We start from the raw sequence: 21,632 nt of genomic DNA on the forward strand, positions 1-21,632 counted from the left end.
TCCTCTTCCCTTGTCAGTGGGAGACTGGGTGTGTAGATTGGTGAGTCCTAAGCAGTCTCACACAGAGCTCAGAAATCCAGTGTATAAAATGGGTTGGCAAGTGCTGGAAGATGTGCATTATACTGAGCAATTCCTGGGAAAACGTATTTTTGGAGACTATTTCCCCCGAAACAGTCGAATTGAATTTTGGAAGCCCATGCCACCATACACTGTCCTTCCTCTAGGCAGTCTGAAAATTCCATCCTGGCCAAAATAGCAACCTTGTGGCAAACTAGTCCTAACAAGGGTACCTCAATTTGCCGCATAGCAGTCAATTAAAACTACCCAAAATACATTGAGATCTCAACTCACTTGAGGAATAAAAATGACAGTATGTAGGGATATAAATGTATCTGATGAACTGGAAGATGTATTCACCTGGCAATACTGGAGATTGAAACTAGAGATTCCTCCTCAAAAGCCAAACTCAGCAGACAGGTTCTCACTTTGCTTAACTATTTCTGCAGTAGGAGAGAAATGAGAACCCTAAGTACAGTTCTTTAGAGGATGCAAGTAGCATTTTATTACATTATTTTGCTATTAATTTATTCATAAGGCAAATTAAAAGCTGTGCATGGTCATGATTTTTTTTCTTGCTTTGCCTTAATGTAGTTAATAATCTGAACTTACTTTATTTTTGTAAAGAATTTCTGTTCTTAAATTTTCCAAATATGACAATGCTTCTGATATTTCTTCATGTTCTCAATTCTTCATGGAAGGAAAGGTGCTGAGAGAATAACCATAAAGGGGGTTAAATTTTTCAGTTTTGTATATTTAAATAGCATTCTTAACTTTGTTTCCCTGTGAATTTTTCATTGAAATATTACCATTTTCAATCTGAGATCTACAAGAAAAAATCTCTTACAGCAGACCAAACTAGCACTTTCATAGCTGGCTAGTTTGCCTTTTTGCCTTACTGAAGTGTGGAACCTAGTTATGTTTGGGAGTGAAGAGTTTTGATTTTATTCTTGGGTTTTTTTAGCTAATATTAACCTGTAGCAGCAACCACAAGAACAACAAACTCAAAGACAGGTCCCAGGATTCCCTGGAAAATTGTGGCTGTTGTTTAAACATATAGACAGAGAAATACTCCAAGCAGTAAAAAATAACAAAAAAGCGGAGAAATTAATATGGAATATTGACTGCTTCAGCTGAGTTCAGCAAGCACCATTGTTCTCTGACTAAAAAACTGGGTCATACATGTGGATGTTTATTATACTGCCTCAGCAGATGTGACTGATAGTATTTTTTGAACCTCATATGCAACATTTTACATGTTCAGTCTGGCTTTTTTTTTTAGAGCCCTGAGCCCCTCAACAGTTGGAGCTAAACAAGAAAAATATTCTCATTTGCTCTATACCCACTTTTATCCAATTTTGAGACAAACTTTTCCTCTATGTAAGAATAAGTAGTTATTGATTTAAGAAGGAACATGCATATTGATCCAAAGGAAAAATACACTGTACATGTAGATCAATATTTACCTTGCAGGACAAAACATCCTGGTATTCACTTCAAGGCATCAATATATACATATTACTGGATGTTTGTGTCATTAAGTCAGGTAACTGGGCTAGATTTCCATCTAACAGTATAAACTCTCTTAATGATTATTTTTCTAGTCAAATATTAGTCTCCAAAGGGAAGAAGGAGTTAGAGAACCAGAAAAAAGAATAATTGTTCACCTCCCTTAAGATAAATAATACTTTTCATTAAACTCAGCTGATGCTTATCAAGAGCCACTAGACTGATTATGTAATATAAGCAGTGAGAAAGACTCCAAATTCCTCCTAAAAGTATTTACCTGTACCAAGGTAAAATTGGAAATCTAAGCATAGATGTTTGAAGATATTTAGGTACCTAGCTTGTAATTAGTTTGATATCAATTAGCTTGTACAAAAAGGAGCTGTTTCCTTTTAATTTCCAAGGGTGGAACACATCTGAGTTCCCAGAATACCTTTAAAAATTCTGTGCAATCCAGGGCTCCTCTCTCTTTCAGCCTTGCTGCAGGCCAGGGGCTTCTTCTGTCTGGAATTCATTGACATAGAGCTAAGCATAAATTATATGAAGATAAACTAATTATAGTGTAATGGGGCAGTCATGGTACACATTTTTTTTCTCTGACATTTCTTTTCTATCCCATAATAGCTCTAACACTGGGTTAATCATTTTTATTCAAATGTTTTCTTTATGGCTAATTTCACCCTAATATCACCCATCTTCATCTTGAGTCTCCTGAGGCACTCTCTATAAAGGACACACCCAGAGAAGAGACAGGCATTGGACAAAGAGAAGCAGTGACAGCTACACCCTTAGTGTGTATTCTCGACAGGATCATCATCATAACAATGTGTAATACATGTTGCTTCAGACCAGAATAAATATGGTGACCCTCCCTTTAAACAGCCTTTATTATAACCTCATCTAAGGAATAGGCTCGAAAGCTGTAGATCCTTTCTGCATGGCTTTGCTCAGGTGAGGCCCTTCCTAAACCTGCCTGTAGCTGAAATTCATGTTTAAACTCTCATCAACTTGTGTCTCACCCTTGACAAAGACAAACCTGTTCTCTCCTGTTCATGTCCATTCAAAATGCTGGAGACATCATTGCCTTAGCACATGGTTTGGGGAGTTTTATCTGCTCCAGGCTCTCTCTCCATCCTTGGTTTAGTCTAATACTTACTTACTGTACTTCGGCTGGAAAAGTCTCGTATCCCTGACCACTCTCCCCGGACTGCTTGTTCTCTTTTCAAACCATCATTTTCTTCTTGCAGGGCTGGGAAGGATATATCTGTATGTTCTATCCCAGCTAATTAATCTTCTCCCTTGAACCTGTTTTTAGCTGTGGGATAAGAGAAACTATACAAATAATACAAAACCTTATAGCAACTACAGTGAGGCCGCACTTCAGTCCCTGGCCTAGTTGTCTGCCTGATAGGATCTCACCTCTTCCTTGAGTTCCCTGAGCTGTGTGCAGCTGTTGGTTATCTGCTGTCTGACTAAATATAGGTCACGAATTGTTTGCACACTGCCACACGTGATGGGCTCCTAGACTCTTGAGTGGCATCTGCTTGTTTTCAGGTAATGCAAATAACAAAAATAATCTGAAGTACAGCTTTTTAGAAGCCCAAGTGTGAAACACTGCTTATCTGCCAAACAGGCATTCCTGCATCTGGATGAAGGGAAAAGACACAATGTTCCCTACCTCTTCTGTGCATCCATTGGAGTAAGCAGCTGTACACTGGGAGTCAGCCAGCTGTGCTGGTATCTTCAAGCTACCATCAGGGTTTACATGGCACAGCTTTGGTAGGGAGGGGAAGCTGCAGGGATGCCTTCTGAGAGCTGCTGCCCCTTGTCAGACAGAGCCAGTTCCAGCCAGCCAGAGCCAAGGCCATCAGCATTTCTGATGGCAGCTCTGGGGAAACCTATGTAAGAAAGCTGTGCTGCAGCTGTGAGCAAATGTGAGAGAGGGAGAAAACACCAAGACCAGTGAAGAAGGAAGAGGAGATGTTCCAGGTGCTGGAGCAGACATTCCCCTACAGCCCAGGGAGCAGACCATGGCAAAGCAGGTTGTTCCCTTGAAGCCCAGGGAAAATCTCAGTGGAGCAGATATCCACCCTGAAGATGATGGAGGACCCTATGCCACAGCAGGTGAATGTGGCCCAAAAGAAGCTGCATCTCATGGAGAGCCTATGCTGAGGCAGGCTCCTGGCAGGAAATGAAACGCAGTCCAGGGAGAGGAGCATATACTGGTGCAGGTTTTCTGGCAGGAACTGTCACCCCACGGAGGATCTAAGCTGGTATAGTCCACCCCTGAAAGACTGCAGCCCATGGAAAGGATCCATGTTGGAGCAGTTCAGGAAGTCCCTCCTATGAGAGGGACTCCTCACTGGAACAGGGGAACTGTGTGATGAAAAAGGACCAGCAAAAATGAAATGTTATGGACTGAACCAAAAACTTCATTCCTTAACCTCCTGCACCACTCAGCAGGGAAGACACAGAAGCATCAGGAGTGAAGCCGAGCCCAGGAAGAAGGAGATGAAGGGACATGGATTTTAGTTTTGGGGGTTTTTTATTTTTCCTATCCTTCTCTGTTGTTAATTGGCAATAAAATAAATTCATTTCCCCAAGCTGAGTCTGTTCCCCCCCTCATGGTAGTCAGTGAGCGAGCTCTGAGTCCTTACCTTGACCCATGATCTTTTTAATAGTATTTTCTCCTCCTGTCCTGCTGAGGAAGTGAGGGACTGGCTTGGTGGGCACCTGGCAGCCAGCCAAGGTTAATCCGTCACAAGCTCACAGTTGGCTTGTCATCTGGCCAGCTCAATGTGAAGGCAGAGAAGGTTCAGCCTGCCCTGCAGACATGCCCTTATAATGGATTCCCTTACCACGCTTGCTGAAATTCTCAAAATGTTTATGGTGTTCCCTGAATACCCTTGTGAAATGAAGAAGTGTTAACATCGCCATTTTCCCTAAGGAACTGTGGTACAGAGGCTGAATGGTTCACTGAAAACTGCACAGTGAACACTATCCAAACCTCTTGCTTGGAATGCAGCAGTAATCTCCAGAGTTTGTTTTATCACTGTTAGTTATAGAAGACAGCTCCCCCTTGGATTCTTTAACAGAAACTCTTAACTGCTATTAAATAAAATGGTTTTGAACAAGTGATAGAGATCACAATAGTACTCTTACCACAATGGCACTCTGACCACATACCTGCCACCACTAACTATAAGTAAAATAATCCAGAGAGATGTACACTCTCAGCTGTATTGAAATACATTGGAATCAGAAGGCATGAAGATAAGCTTACTTTAAAACAGGTTTGTTTCTCTAGACTCAAGATATTTCACATATGTGCAGCAAGTATCAGAAGTTATAATTCATTGCTAACTATGCACAGGGACAGTCTCCTGAGCAAGGTATGGCCTATAGAAGGTGGCAGATCTCACAGACACCAGTGCTGTCTTCTAGGGCCAAAAAAGTGTACTTCTTATAAAGCTGAATTGAACTTTATTAATATAAATGTTCAGTGAAGGCAAATCTGTCACAGAATGATTAAGAGGTTCACTAGAATGTGAATATTCTTGACATTTTCGGACAGTTCAGAAACGGCCATATATGATTCACATAAATAAAACAATTGAATGTTGAACCAGCAGGCAATGCAATTGTTCAGAGGTCTTCACTGAATATTTATCAGTAGTAAATTAAATTAAAAAATGAGGATTTGTTACTGAAGATTTCATGAGCAGTGTTGTTGAATCAATCCTTCAAGTATTAGCTGTGCTGTTAATAGTTTACTCTTTCTGAAAATTGAGAGTAACATACTTCTGAATCTTTCTAATCTGACTTTATTAGAGACTTGTGATTGGAAAAAAAATAGACAAGAGACTTTAAGAGATGGATTTAAAAGAAAATGAAAAAGCAAACCCTATGATCAGTATGTCAGTTCATTAACACAACCCTGCATTGCTTTCTGCTTCTTAGTAGACAGCACTGAAATTAGAACAGAGTTGTATCATTTCACCTTTTCCAGAAAATCCACCAGATATCTACTTTTAAGCTTTTGTATCTGTCCGTATGAATGTTTAGAGGGTAATCATAAAAGTAGTTGAGAAAGATGAAGTGTCCATTTGCCAATCAAATGCCATTCTAAATTTCTGATATCTTCCTTATTAAGTCAAGATTCAGGCCATGCAAAAATGGACTTATATATTTTTCCTACTTCCAGCTACCTTCTCATGTAGGATTAATTTTGGCACTAGTTCCTCAAGAGAAACATTAGTCAGCCCTTACCCAACTCTACTAGTGGAGAAATGCCTGATTAACAATGCTGTTCTTGGAATAGATCCAGTATCTGACTAGGCTCAGGAATATCTTCATCTCTGCCTGCGTTTATTAGTCCTAAATACTGTGATCTTCACCTTTTAAACAGACAGCTGTAGCACCTCCATGTAATATATGTTAAAAAATAAAAAAAAGGCAAAACCAAAAAAAGGCACAAACAAAATACTTTGATGCTCAGATGCAATGGATGGCCAAAGGAAGTGTGTGACAAACCCTCTTAATTCAGATTCTTTTGTACAGAAAACTTTTACCGCACTTTTCTGAGAAGAAAATTAGTTGAGAAATTTAAACTGAAGTACAGCCTTAGCTGTATAAGTTTGAAAGGGATCAGTAACAGAAGAATTAACAGAACATTTTTCTTTTTAAATTTATACGTATATTTAATGATCTCTGAAAAACAGATTATTGCCTTTTTCTTATCACAGGCTCTTTAGATCATCTCATCCAACCCTGTTGCTGAAGCAGGGTCAGCCAGAGCAGGTTGCCCAGAACCAAGTCCAACTGGGTTTTGAATATCTCTACAGATGGAGACTCCAAAACCTCTCTGGTAAACGTGTTCAAATGTTTGAACACACTCAGAGTAAAAAAAGTATTTCCTTGTGTTCAGGTGAAATTTCCTTCGCCCATTGTCTCTTGTCCTATCAGTGAGAACCACTGAGGAGAACCTGGCTCCTTGCTCTCCCTTCCCTCCAATGAAGTATTTTAAAATGAAGATCCATTTGGGCCGTCTATTCCTGAGGCTGAACAGTCCCAGCTCCCCCAGCCTTTCCTCATAGGAGAGGTGTTCTTGTCCCTTCATTGTCTTTCTTGCCCTGTGCTGGACTCTGTATGTTTTCCCTCATGTCTGATCAAAGAGTTCTGGAAACCTTGCAGATACCTTCTAGAAACCTTCTACTAGATACGTACTACTACAGAAATTATTGAGGTCCTGTTCTGAGGCATTTTAAGAAAAAGAAATATCAAATAACTTTATAATTCTGAACAAAGCATTTCTGTTCTTACTTTTGTTAGAAATCTAGAGTAATTATTGGACTTCAGTAGCTGTCTCCAGATGTAAATGGAACTCGAATTTTATGTATGCTCTGTGTAAAGCTAGTTGCAAAAAAAGAAGCATAAACTAAACTTTTCATTTAAAATAGCTGAAGCAGCAAAATTTTTTCCATAGGCCATAGGGGATATTTCAAAACAGAGAGACTGAATTTTGTTTCCAGTTACATTAGACTAAATCCTACATGTCATGTTTTTATGTGCAGAGTAATTGCTGGGTAGTCTTTGAAGCAAGAAGTGTGGTTCCTGCAAGTCTAGTTTTATCCTACCTGAGGATGCTATTGGTAATAGTAGTGTCTTAGTCTTCTGTAGTCAGAACTTACCTACTGTAGAAGGAAAGTTTGTCCTTCTCTGCTCCCCTGACACCAAGGAATTAATGTATGTAACCAAGTCCCTGACAAGACTGATTAGCCTGTGATCAAGTTTGCTTAACAGACTGGGCAATTCATGTTGCCTGAGAAGACAGCAACAGCTTGTGATAAAGTGACACCTACTACCTAGCACCTCTGTGTGCTGCCTAAACATAAACAGCAATAACTAGAGTGTGTCTATCCTGTGGAATGGAGGGGTGGTGTAGCTGGTTGCTATCTCCATCATACTAGTCCTGTAGGCAGACCCAAAGGCCAGTTGTTTCTCCAACAGATTCTTCAGGTTACCAAAGCCATCTGAGTGAAAATGTTAGAGATCAGGCAGTAAAACAAGGAGATAACAGGTTAGATGTGAATGAGACCTCCTGAATTTGTCCTGAGACTGTTCTTAGCTTTGGTCCAGATGCAACTATGAGCAGGAAGTTTTAGAAGGGATGCTTTTCAAATAGTTATATGACAGAACATGTGGGACTGATGATGTCTCTGGTATGCCCCTTCCCAAGTGTTTTGTGCACGTGTGCATAGATGTGTGCATATGCACCCCCATAATCAGAGCATTTGATGCCACTAAAATTGTAAATACATTAAAAGTTGAGAGTCTGTGGACAGAAGAGCAGCTGTGATTCAGCTCCATGGTTACACATCAGTCAGTCCACAGTCATACAATATGCACCTCTCCTTGATGCCAAAGTGTCTGTAGTCATACTCAGCCAATTACATTTCCTTACTGTAAAACATTCTTCTACCTTAAAAAAACCCAGGAAAACAAACACCCCCCCCCTTTCACTCACTATTCCTAAAAAGGACAGAAGTTAAAAAAAAACACTGATGACAAACTGTTACTCTCTTCTTTCACCTACATACAGATTAAAGTCTCACATAGCTGATCATGTCATCCACATTTCCTTGCATTATTTCGGCAGTTATTTACTCATGTATGTGTTAGTGTCTATAAAACACTAAGAGTTTCTCTGGCCTCTCAGTAAGAAGCTCACAAAGAAAGAGTGGAGAGGCTGAGGTACAGAAAACCATACGGGAAGGGGGGCCTTTCAAATTTTACACAAGTGACTAAACCATAGTATGGTAGAAACTAGTGGAAAATACACAGCCTGGAGAGAGAAAGGGACTTGTAGTTGAGTTCAGGGAGGCCAGCTGGTGAAGGAAGTTATGCGGGGAAAAAGCCTGAAATGCTTATACATAAACAAGATACTTGAATTATGGGAGAGATCAAGTAAAGGACAATGGGAAGCCAGCATAAGTCGGGAGAAAGGTGAGTATGTTGCAGCAGTGCCTGAGGAGTCAGCACAGCAATGCAGAGAATAAAATTACATGAACAGATTGATGGGAAAGAAAGAAGATCTTTCTTGGTGATATTTTCTATTTATATGTCAGTAGCACAGGTGGTATTTCCCATGATGTGTAAGGAGAGGAGTATGTGGAATTTTGAGATGTTTTTGAGGTAAAAGCATTAGAGCTTTGCTGAGATGTGACAGAGTTCTTTTCTAAAGTTAAAAAATCTGAGAGTACAGTTTAATGACTCAAAGATTCTAAACAAAGATCTATTAAATGTTAGACATTATGTGCAATTGGAGCAGTGATCAATATTTCCTATGTAATATTCAAATACCTGCCAATCAACTGTTTAGTGTGAGGTCCAGTTTTTTAAGCATTTCAGGCACTCCAAAGTATGAAGAGCCATCTGAGAGAAAATAGTCCTGTGGGGGATTTCTCAGGGTGAGGGAACTAGCTACGATAAGGACTGTGAAACAAGCTGGTCACACTTAACATTGCAGTAGAAAGCATGGTTCACGGGAGATTTCTGGTTGTAGAATACAATATCCATTACCCTTTTGTACCTCTGAAAATCCATCATGCTTCTGATAAATCTTCACCATCCTCATCATGAAAAGAACTTCTATATTCCAAACTGAATTAGAACTTCTCACCCAACAAATTCAGGATCTCACAAGCAAACCGTCCGAATAATTAGAACTAAAATACAAATTTTGTGATGGAAAGCCAAGAGAAACACCTGCCTGGCACACTCCAGCTGTTGCACCTAATATGCATTCTCTGTGCTTAACACTTTCTTATTGATTTTCAATTTGCAAATCTTTTCTGTTGTACTTTTAGATTTAATTATTAGCACCTGCCTGGTAATAGACTGAAGCAGCATGAATGTGGCATGCTGTCCGTTTTGAGGATTCAGGTTGGTAAGACCTCTGTAGGAAAGCAATAAATGGGAAATGGTAATACACAGCAGTAGAAACATAGTACCTCCTGCAATAACAATTATTATTTGTGTTTAAAAATAAATCTGAAAGAAACCATTCATTGTGTGGTCTTGTTAGATGCTTCCCACAATAAATCTAGCAATGGAAAAGCCTCTTTGGCAGATTTCATCTGCCGTAAGATTTATCTGGCAGTGAATTAGACATCTCTAAGGCCACTCTTTTTTTTTCTTTGCCATACATTGCTCTCCCTTTACAATCCACTTTGTCTCATCCAAAATTCCCAGTAATGTCACTGGAAATACCACAAGAGAACGGTTGTAGAATCTGATTCCTCAGGCAAGTGCCTGAGTGTATATCTGCAACTATCCCTTAACAGATCTGTTTGAAGCAGGTCTGAGTTTGGGAGACATCACTGGGACAATGAACATCTCTTCACACTGGCCACTGCTGCTCTCCCAGCAAGGAACTTGCTGTAGCTAAGAGCAGCCTGGCACCAGTGAGCTCAGTGCTGCTGTGGCTGTGCTGCTGGTCACTCTCCAGGGTGCCAGTGGTAAAAGGATCTTTCACAACATCTCCTAAGTATAGAGAGCTCCTACAAGCTGTTAACAAACCTAAACACAGTGAATTACAGAAGATCACGTCTCACAAGGTTTGACCTTAGATTTGACTTTTGACACATATCTAGCAACTCAATTCTGACCTTAAAACTTTGTCAAGTATTTAATGGGACATGGCTTGCACAGTGTAAAATCTGCCTTTAAAAACATATGCCAAATCAGTTCCCCCTTGGTGTGCTGGAGCACATGGGCCCTGTGGCAGCTGAAGAACAGGAAAGCAGCAAACAGCTCCTGAAAGAACCATTCCTCAGTGGAGTGTCAGTCCTTTTACTTTGAAATATCCAAATGCACGTATCTGTGGAAAGTTGCTGAGTTCCCTTGAGTTAGCCAGCTTCTGCTTTTGAAGGTGTTGGTGAAGATCTCTCTGCCTGTATTCCCGGTCCTGCTGAGGATGAGCTCTTTGTGATTTGCTAGAGAAAGGTACTAACTGCAAGACACATGGTGGCACCTTTTTGTGGATCTTTTGTAAATCTTTTTCTTTCTTTTTACTACCTGGGAGTGCCAGGTGTTCTACTCATCAAATGCTCTTGATTCCCTGTGTGCAAACCTGCTGAAAGTCATGGGGTTCTTCTGGAATAAATATGAGGAGAATTTGCCTCTGAGTTTCAACCCTATCAGATCCATAAAGTCTACTTAAAAGTTACAATAAAATGAGGGTTCTGAATCTCTTTAAAAAAGGTGCAGCGTGAAAAATCAAAAAATTGAGAAGCACCAGGTATACCCAGATACTATCCCAGTCGGTGAAGCACACAGCAGTCACATCTGCAGAGCTTCTCTGAGGGACGGAGTGCCTGAAATAAATCCCCAGGTACAGTCTTTCCATTTCTGTTCTAAAAAAAACCCCAGCTTACCCTTGGAGACCTTATTTTGTTCCATAGTACAAACTTTTAGGAAGTAGTAAACAGTTTCCGTTTCAAAGAGCTTGCATTCTAAGCTTCTGATCTTTCCAATGCCTACAAGTTTGTTTAACTTTTTTTCTCTGAATTAAGTTCAGTTTAAGTCCATGAGATTATACATATACATAAAGCTATCCCTAAACTTTTGTCATATTAGAGCAAAGATAAAGATAGGGTGTGAGATAGGAAGTATTTGTTATCCACATCTTGAGGATGAGGAACTGAAGCACAGCAAAAAAATGAGATCCTGATCCTCCAAAGAGTGTAAATGTGCTTAATTCTTCAGCATGAGTAATTTCCACCAGGTTTGCCATGCCCTCCGGACTGAAGCATAAGGTCTGGATTTCAGTGACTGTCTCTGCCACCGATTCTACGTAAGTAACTTAAGTTTTGGTCCGGCGCTTAAATTCAAGTGCATAAAAAGCGCGGGACGCGTTTTGCACGGGATGCGAAAGACTTGGTTGAAGTAAAGCAGGATGATCTGACCCCTTAGCTCTGGAGCGTTACAGGTGGATGTCTGCAGCTGACGGCCTGTGACTCCCGGCCGTATCGCTGTGCCTGGTCGCTGCCTGCCGTGCGGCGACACCCGAGTCCCGGCACCGTATGAGCCCGGCCCCGGGAGCGCCCGTGGGGCGGCGCGGAGCCTGGCCTCTCTCCCGCGCTTCCAGCTGCGCGCAGCCAGCGGGGCGCCCCGGTAACAGGTACCTCGGCAGGTAAATGCTCCTCCGCCCCGGGGGCCGCCGCTCGCCCGCCGCCGCCGCAGACACCGGCACCGGTGGGGCGGGAGCGTGCGCGGGTGCGGAGCGGGCGGCGGCCGCGCGGGGCGGAGGGCGGGCGGGCGAGCGGGAGCGGCGGGGGAGGGACCGGGCGCGGAGCCGCCGCCCGCGGGGCAGCTCCGGCACATGGAGCGGCGCCAGCCGCGCCGCGACAGCTGCCGCCCGCCCCGGCCCCGGCGTAGCAGGTACCGCGGGGCGGGGGGTCCCGGGCGGGCACCAGCCCCCAGCCCCCGGGGCGAGCGGGCGGTCAGCCCCGGGCGGCTGAGGTGCGCGGGTGAGGAGGGGCCGTGCGGAGCCGGTGCTGCCGCGGAGAAGTTGCCGGGCGCGTTAAGTGGGAGACTGCGGAGCCCGGTCATCCCATCCCATCCAATCCCATCCCTTTCTCCCCCTTCTCTCCGTCCCACACGCTTTTTTATTTTATTTTATTTTTTAAAATTTAAAACATTGAGCCGAACATACAGCTCGGGTGTAATCCAGGCGTTTTAGAGTGCTTCCTTAAAATTTCAGAGATGAGTAGCCATAAGGAGCTGGCCGAGAAGGGGTGTTCATTGATTCAGATGCGGATTGGTCTCTCTTCTCCTCGAGTCAGCTACAGCACTTCGGTTCATTCAAAGCCCGCGTTCCAAGTGCTTGCGCCCGTAGTTTGCAGAGGGGAGGCAGGTACGGAGGTCGTAAAAACTATTAGGAAATTGTAAAATTAGCAGCCCCAGTGCGCTTGAGGGGAACGGCATTAGAGAAGTTGCTGACTTCCGAATAGCGGTGGCACCAGAAGTTTTCCTCCTTGCCATACGGTCTGTCACAGCTGGAGAGTTTTTTTCACCCTGCTCCGCAAAGTTACCCTCTCTGTGAAGGGACGGTTTCGCTCTGTTGTCGTTGCTAAAGAAGATGCGCTTAGTTAGAAACTCTGTGTGTGAAGAAATGCGTTCCCACTGCAGCAGTCAGTTCTAAGGAAACTTTTAATTTTGTGCTTCAAGAAACCTGATTACTTCTTGGATTACTTTTCTACCTTGGTTTAGAAGGTATGGTAACGCTGCCAGATATTGTGCAAAGCATTCTGCTTCCAAAATTGTTAAAAGTTATTAGTACTGTGTCAGAAAATATTGTAGTGTATGATTGCAAATTATCTCCAAAAAGTGATGTTTGGTGGGATGCAAGAATTTTTAGACTGGCATGGCCATTGGTTTAAACTATGTAAATTGTTGTAGAGGAATAGAATGTTGTTTCTTTTTACTTTTTCTTTCTTTCTTTTTCTTTTCCTTCTTTTTTCCTTTCACTGAGTCTTACACATGTAAGTGCAAGAAGTGTTTTCAAGGACTTTCTGTGGAGATTAGGATTTAGAGCTTCTTGACTACTTATTTTACTTTCCAATATCTGGATGCTACCAAGGTTACATTGATATACATTTATTGTCCAGATGTCCAAACCCTACCTAAATTAAATAAACCAGGTATATAATCCTGATTGTATTTTGTGCAGTCACATTAACAACCCATTTCTAGACTTTAATAATTTTGTTTTAAAATTCAAAACTGCAATGCATTGTAAGGTCCAAATCCTTTAAAAGACACACTTTGATAGTTTCAGCTGACTGTTCACATCAGTTGTAACTCACATGAATGCTGCAATACCAGGGAGTATGACTGCTATTAAACATTGTAAATTATCGTTGAAATGTAAAGAAAAAGAATATTAGTACACTGCATTTAGAAATAAGTACTAAAATTCCTTTCAAGTACTTGGAAATACTTTCTCTGAATCAGCTACACAGGGGCATGTTCTGAGTGGCTTGTTGCACTGCTCTCTCACCTTGCTAGTGAATTGCATAGTTTAAGGTGTTTAAAGCCTTAGTGAAGTAGAAAAATGAAGGATGGGATGCCTTTAGCTTCTGAATTTTCCAAACAAAATTTTTACACTTAGGTAACTTTGTTTATTCTTTGTTCTCTTCTCTACTGAGGGAAAATGTAAGTCCAAAAAGTGAGAATGGATTTGTCCACGTTACCATGAAAACGCCCCGTTTGTGGGTTAATATAAGAGTAGATACAGTAGTTGGTACTATTTCTCTTTTCTAAAAGGTTTCTTTGCTCCCATGAAGAGATTTCTTTCTAATACTGGCATGCTCTGCTTTGATTTTAATTCGTAAGTGTTGGTGAAAAAACTGAATAAAAAGCACTGGACATACTGCTTAGACTGCCTTATGCTCCCACCCCCTCAATACTTAGCAAAACTCTACCAAGTTTTAGTTTGATGGCTGTATGCCTTACTCCTTTATCAAAGCCTTTGAAACTGAAGCCTGTGGACATGAGAAACCAAGTGCAGACCATGTGCAAGACCAAGAACTCTTAAAACAGTACATGTCCTTATGATAGCTGTCTGTAGCAGAACTGTGGGGGGGAAGTGTCCGAAATACTGCAGAGCTCTGCACTTTATGTAGTTCATGTTTCTATTGTCCCAGACTTGCTTTCAGCCTTAAAGATTTTCAAGATTTTCTCACAAATATTAATATTGGTGACTATCCATGTGCTTTTTTCCTTTTTTTTTTTTTTTTTTGGGGGGAGCATAAAATAGGTAAAACTCACAACATGATATACTGCAAGTTTATGAAAAAAAATAGAAATAGAAATTATATCCCTAATTATAAGGTAAATTTAAGATAAAAGCCAAGGAGAAATCAGGTATCCACTGAGAGAGAAGATTGGCCAGACTAAAGTCAATGGAAGTCCAGTGCTGGACATCTACAGCACCCAGGATTTCAAACCTAATGCACTGATCCTTGCAAGGGTCCTCTACCTACTGGATATGGCTTCCAGGGGAAATGACAGGAACACAGAAGCATAATGTGAAATTGTACTGACTGTCCTAATTCAGTCAGGGAGGAGTGATGGACCCTAGTATTTGAAGAGGAATCACTAATGTCTCTGGGCCAATGTAATGATGGGAAGACAGGGCAGCGGACTCTTTTCTCTTTGCCCTTCATGCTCCCAGTAACTGGAGAAGCTTAGGCACTGATCCTATGTGCCTCCTTTATCCCAGCTGAGTATTTCTCAGGGTGGCTGCTTAACTACAAGTGACCAAAGTGACTTGGTGCATTTTTAGTAGGTCCCATACTCATAAGTTGCTCTAGAGAGACAAGATTGTCGTATACGTCTGACTTTCCACCCCAGCTCCCAGCTGCCAGTACTCCCTCCAGAAATGATCTTGTTGCTTGTTTCCCTATATAAACATGAACAACACCTTTCTCATTTGTGTTGCATGCAGTGTGCCATTAAAAAATGCAATAGTCTCCATCTCGGCATTACTGCAGCAGTTTTCCTTTCCCTTGTGGACCTTAATACCAAAAACCTGGTCTGCTTGTCGCTTCCACTGCATAGCAATGCAGAACTGTAACTGGATAACCAATCCACAGAGTTTTAAAACAATGCAAAACTTCTTTCTCATCATTAAAATTGGATAACTCCAAAATGAAGCCAAAAACATTTCCAGACATATTTTATTTGAGCTTAGGTACTTCTTACACTAACGCCACAATTCTGCAGAAAACAAGGAAATGGGTCCAGTCTGTACTTCAGCAACAGAAAACAAGGGCATAATGAATCGTATGCTGTTCTGGCAGATCATTTTTGGCGATGTACTCTTAAAAAGTCCAGAGGATATCAAAAGTCATGGATCGCAGCCTAATTGTGTGGCTCTTTGTCAGGAAAACTTCCATTGAAGCCTTCTGGGACTTTTTTTTCTCCTGTTTTATGTGCAAGAAGAGCTGGGTCCATAGTAATTTTTGTTTTTTAGTCAAGATTCACATATGTACTTGATTACATTTTGACCAGTCATTACTTTCTACTATTATTAAAAGTAATAGAATTAGACCAAAAAAAAAAAATCATAGTAAAATAGTAAAATTTAGTGTAGCAATAATGGGAACTTTGGAAAATATTGTCATCCTTATGAGAGTAAGGCAGGATGCGCTGCTGGCTCCCCTGGAATTTCCCTCCCAAGTGACAAACACCACTTTTCTAGCAAGTATAAAATTACTCAGAGAGGAAGAATACTGGGAATACATTATGCCAGTTGAGAAATGGAAGATAAGGACTCTCATCAGTTTTTCTGGGACTATGATTCTTTGGGAAGCCTTTTAAAATGCGTGCAACTCAATGCAAGAGTCAAAAGAGGAAAGACCTGTTCCTCACTGGTATTTTTTCTATAGTCCAAAGATTATTTCCACCCCCCCCCCCCCCCCCCCCCCCCCCCCAACACTGGAGTGGAAGAGTGTTCACAGATGCATGTGAATGCCATCTGAAGCAAGGCAGACAGCCCCAATCTTGTCAGCTTTTTGGCATTTTTTTAAAACAGGAGTATATTTTAAATACCTTCCACTCATCCAAAGTAGCTGCAGGAGTTTTCTCTCTCCAATGACTATCCAGCAAAGTGGACTGACTACAGCTGGGAAACTCACTGCTTCCGAAGTCAACTGTGGCTTCTTGTCCCTATGTCTGTAATCTATACATAAACCTAACTACAACTTGGAGTCAACAAGAGTTTCATTTGCTGCCTAAATTTAAACAGAATTATGTGTACCCCTTAAGGTAAGGTGGAATGCATCTTTATTAAAACCTCAACAACTTCTGCCTCACCCTTCTCCTTCAGAACACAGCTTCCTCCATGCTTTAAGCTGGTGTACAAGAAGAGATTGCAGGGGGTTTGCCCTAAGCAGGTTATTTCCAACACTGTGGTGGCTGCAAAAGTAGGTCCTAGTTCTGAAAGGATACATGCATGTTCTTAGCTTTGTTTGTACCATTGCAAATTCTTGGGGATAGGACCATGCAGGTTTGGGAGCATGCTCATGCTTCCTGTATAAATGCTCCCAAAGGCCGGTCAGGCTGCAGGCTTGGATGAGCAGTCACACTGAAATCATCGTGTTTTTTAAGCGTTGGGAACTGTCCACTTATCTTGCTTATTTTGCTTATTTCATGTGAAAGATTTACATTTCTTCTTCTGATCCCACTTGCCCTGGCTTTCTTGGTGAAAGAGAAACTTGCTCTGTAAGAGAGATCAGATTCCCCACTGAATTGCTTCATTTTTCTGCTTGCTTCAACTCACTGAGAACAGCAGAGCAATCGTAGTATAAACCTGGAATTGACCATAGTGGATTGGACTCAAAATATTTGCAAAAGCAGAGTGAGTTAACTGAAATATATAGTGTGGAGGAACTTGCTAATTTGTTTTAATTTTAGGAGTTATTTTTAGGTTTATTTAAGGGGAAAAAAAATCACACCAATCTCTAATATGTTTATTCGGGCTGGTAATGTCATTTAATAGTCCGTAACAGCCTGAACAGTTTGAAGGGAAATTAGGAAGCAATTCTGTGATCATGAAGGAGAGTTACTGAAACCTTCTATAATTTGGACAAATTGACTACTGATATATTGTAGAGTATACTTGGCAATAACAATTCTCAACATAAAGAGATGCTTTTATGTTTTCTCTGTTGCATATTTAGATACACTGTGGTGAGGACATCCTACGCTTTTTAAATCAGATAAATAGCTAGATAGATACAAAAAGTACAATTCATCTGCTGTTTGCCTCCCGTTGAGTGAGAGCTCTGAAAGAATATCCAAGAGCTCTATTTGGCCACTTGAGAATATGCTGTGTTCTTAGATTGAGTGCCTTAATTTACACCCCTCACCTTTTATAGTCAGTTTATTTATAAGATGGAAGTGTGTGCATTTTCTTTGTCCTGGTGAATTTAGTCCACATTTCTGCTTGATTTTTAGTGAATAAAGGTGACAGGGTTTAATGAGTTATTAAAACTTGCCCTTAATTAGGAAAATTACCCTCATATTTTTCTCATATTGTGGAAACTATTTATAATGACTCTGGTTGCAATTCAAAAACTTGAAGGAAGAACCTTTTTCATATTTGCAATGATATCAAGTCCAGTAATTTGCACATAAAGTCAATAAAAGAATGGATTCTTTTATTATCTCTTTTAGCAATGAATTGTTACATAAATATAGTTCAAGCCCAGAAAATGCTAGGAAGGGCACATATGGAAAATACATACATGATACAGGATGCACTTTTTATCATTTGTCAGTGATGTGAAAAAGAATTCCCAAAGAACTGAGAATTATGTAGGATCTTTGAGACAACTTTTTTTACACCCTCACAATTGTTCCCTAACATGGAAATTAATTTTACATGTGCCAGACATTTAAATGTTTCACATCTGCACTGTTAGCAGAGTTCTTTTCTTAATCTTGTGTGTTGAATTACAGTGCTTCCTTCATTTTGCAGACAGGAGCTCTCCATTGAAATTTCACTGTATGCTCATAATTGTATTGTCAATTCGTGTAGTTAACCAGCATTTACACTAGGCAGGAATAGAGAAATGACTGAATAAACTAAACATCTCCCTAGACTATGTAGAAAATGCTGAATACAGAATTAATGCAGAGGGAAAGAAATTAATCCACTTAGTTTTAACCTTTTTTCTGTTTTAATGCAGTCCTTTAAAAGGCCTGGAGGTGTTTGTTTGGTTTTTTGAACAGAAATGGGAGGACATTGAAGTGCTCAATACTACTCTCAGTTTTCAGAAAGGACCACCCCTCATCTTAGTAGTTATTATTTACATTGAGCTGTGTGATGAGGCGGAAATTAAAAATAGAATTAAAATGGTTCTAAAGTAGAGTCATTCACAGAGATTGTGAAGTGTAGCATATTAAATTACAATAATAAAGCTAATTATCAGCTGCTTGCTGAGATATTGAATGCTTTTAATTAAAACTAGTTTGTAGAATTCTAGCAGTTTTCTTCAAGTATTTGAAGATTGGTTATACAATACAGATTACCTTTTTTCCATGTTTAACAGTCTTCCTGTTGCATGTTCAGTCATATTTAGCACATTTGAACATGAAGTTACAAGTCTGTTTATACATATATAAGCTCTTCCATTTAAAATGAAGCTAAAAGTTAAATCCTTTTACAAAGGTGCCTTTATTCACCTCTCCTTTTGGTTGTTGCCCCATATTCTTTGACTTCCTTGGATACAAGAGGCTTGGTTCGGTTAGGTTGAGACCGTCTGGTGCAATTAGAAATGCAGCTGTACTATCATTCTGCAGGCAGATGCAACTCCCAGCTTAAACCCCAAAAGACTGATGACACATACATGATGATGCCATTCCTAACCTGTTTTTAATGTGCAAATTCTCCTGTCAGGTATCTTAAGGGCTATAGGAGTTTAACGTGTTTTTCAGGCTGCAACCTCCTTTTCCTTTATTCACTTATTTCTTAAACTTCTCTTTATGTGTCTTGGGTGGTTGAATGTAGGACCCATTTTAAGAGCTTTGCTTCAATTTAGGTTTTAAAGCAGGTTGAGCTTTTATGGTTTTGGTTTCTGGTTTGGAGTCTTAGTTTGCTAAAGCTGCAGGCTATGTGCTGAGCAGCCAGTAAGACATGTCAGAGACCACGAAGAGAGACGTGCTCACACACCAGCACTCCATTAGAGCCAGCTGCTCTAGTGACCAGTGTGAGTGGTCCCTTTCCTGAAGAGGGGCTGCTTACAGAAGTGGGGGTTGCACAGTCAGGCGTTTCCCCAAGGTGGCTGTGGAAGTAAGGCTGGGGTTTACCTCTTTGCTTGTTTATCACAGTTAACCCAGAGCTGCCACCACTGAGGAATGCATGTTCCCCTCACTTTTTGTATTTGCAAAAGCACCTGCAGAGCACCAGGTCCCTTGTAGAAAGTTTATTTCCCCTCCTCTCAAGACTTTGTGAGTGCTTATTTTCTGCTTTGAGGTTTCATTAAAATGTACTTGCCCTTGTGGGCTGCACTCAAGACAGAAGTGTTCCTTCAGGGACCTTTCTGTCTGCTCAGCATGGCTACAACTATGAACTGTCAGGAAATGTGCAGTTTGTTTTGGTGTACATTTGTGAAATCCTTGCAGCACCAGAGGTAGGGCTCTCTGTAGATGAGAGGACAGCTCTGAGTTTAGGTGTGCTGGTGTAAGACCAAAGTGGCTCCACAAATATCAGCATTTGTGATTTCATTTCCTTACCCTAAGTGAGGTTCCATTGTGCTGAGTGTGGAGCACATCTTGTCCCAGAGAAGTCAGTACATACATAGCTCAGGAAACACAGAAGAGACAAAAGGATAGCTCGTCTTTGGCCTTGGATTAGGTCATTCTGTTGAATCACATCAGTGGCCCAATCTTGCTATCTTTTAGTATCCTAAGAGAACAGGGTTGTAGGAGGACAGACATACATACACATGCTTTATTTCAATTGATGAAGCACTGTATAAATGCTAAGCATTCATTTCTTGAGAAGGAGGTTTACTTTTGAATTTGCTGGGAGATTAAATAATAAACCAAGATTTGCAAATAATTAATTTGCTGTATTCTGAAAGATTAGAAAATCTTGACCTTACAATGGCTTCTTCCTGTTTACACCTGGAATTCTAAAAGGTCCTAAATCTGCTTCTGGTTGTAATTGACATTAGGAATAAATGGAGAAGTATTTCGAGTGATTCATGGGGTGTATTTTGATATATTATTAAAACATAGCATGAGTTATATTGTATAGAAAGTTGCAAGGAGGGAAGTCCGTGACAGGTAAAATTTCTTCTGGGCAAATGCTGACTAATTTTAATCCAAATTTTTGTGTGAGCATGGTTACTTAGATGCTTCCTTATTTAAAAAAAAAAAAAAATCAACATAACTTTTCAGGGGTGTGTATGTTGATTATTAAGGAATTTAAGGTTGCAATATTTGATTCTTTTTCAAAAGGATTGTAGTAGCTTCATCTCCGAATCTGGTATTCACAGTCTGAAAAGGAAAGCATACAGGTTAGAGTTCCTTATCTGAACAGCCTTGAAGAAATAGTTTTATCTATTTTGAAAGGAATTTTATCTATTTTGTAGCTCTCGTAATAAGGAGCCAAACTTTGAAGCTATTTAGATTCCTAAATAGAAGAATTATTTGTTATCACCTAGGTGCTAATCCTTGTCCTGCTATAAATGAGTGAGAGAGGTTCAGAATTTGAGAGCAAGGTTTTTTCAGTCAGGTGCCCACCAAGCTTTTGATTTCTAACTTCGGGCTCCCAAATTAGCTGATAACCTGAAGAGATGTGACTGCATTGAAGACAATGAAGCCATACACACTTCTTATGCTAGTGAAGAATTTGATCCATAAGAAAAACTTTAACAATGAAAAATTACAAAACATCTTTTTGACAAGAAAAAGATGTCAGAAACATTTCTAAAACATTGTTCTTTTAGATAAAAAATTATAAAGGTTTCTTGATTTACAAATTGATAACAAATAGATGCATTAGTGCAAATCCCCACATCCATACATAGGATCTCTTATTTTCCAGACAGTGACAATGTTTCTGCTGATTCTAGAGCAGAGGAAAGGGAGAAAAATCAGGGCATGGTTTCCTATTCGTAGATTTACCATACCAAAGGCAAAGGGGTAAATTCTACTCTTAGCACTTAAAATTTAGCCCAAGACCTGTTATGCTCAAGTCTGGTGTGAAAAACCTTTTAACAGACACAGAGCCAAAACCTACACGTGGCCCATTGCAGAACTGAGATGGGGTGGCAGGTGTCCTGTCATATATTCTTTGCTGATGCAGGGCCTAAGCTGAAGTTAGTGGGATTTCATTAGTATTTGCCAGATACAATAACAATACAATTTTCCTTTGGGAGAGATTCAAAACAGTTTTGAGGATTTTTTAAAGTTGTTTTTTTTTTTTTGCTTTTATCTGTTTGTTTAGTGCTTGTGGATCTTAATCTACATTTAGGAACCATGTTTAATTG

The 21,632-nt window shown here is 40.4% G+C and overlaps 1 protein-coding gene across 6 annotated transcripts in view; it reads left to right on the forward strand.

The window, feature by feature from the left end:
• Positions 1 to 11,929: 11,929 nt before the first annotated feature.
• The window catches only part of IKZF1 (IKAROS family zinc finger 1), a 67,515-nt gene continuing 57,812 nt past the window's right edge, over positions 11,930 to 21,632 (forward strand). For 3 of the 6 annotated variants that reach the window (XM_039549554.1, XM_039549553.1, XM_019282594.2), the window contains exon 1: positions 12,147 to 12,840. The gene's annotated coding sequence lies outside the window, so the exon portion shown is untranslated. Of the gene's footprint in view, positions 12,007 to 12,145; positions 12,841 to 21,632 lie in introns of those variants that run through there. The other 3 variants (XM_039549552.1, XM_039549556.1, XM_019282593.2) reach the window with 3 other exon arrangements.

The sequence above is a fragment of the Corvus cornix genome, chromosome 2, assembly GCF_000738735.6.
Source record: "Corvus cornix cornix isolate S_Up_H32 chromosome 2, ASM73873v5, whole genome shotgun sequence".
NCBI classification, from domain to species: Eukaryota; Metazoa; Chordata; class Aves; order Passeriformes; family Corvidae; genus Corvus; species Corvus cornix.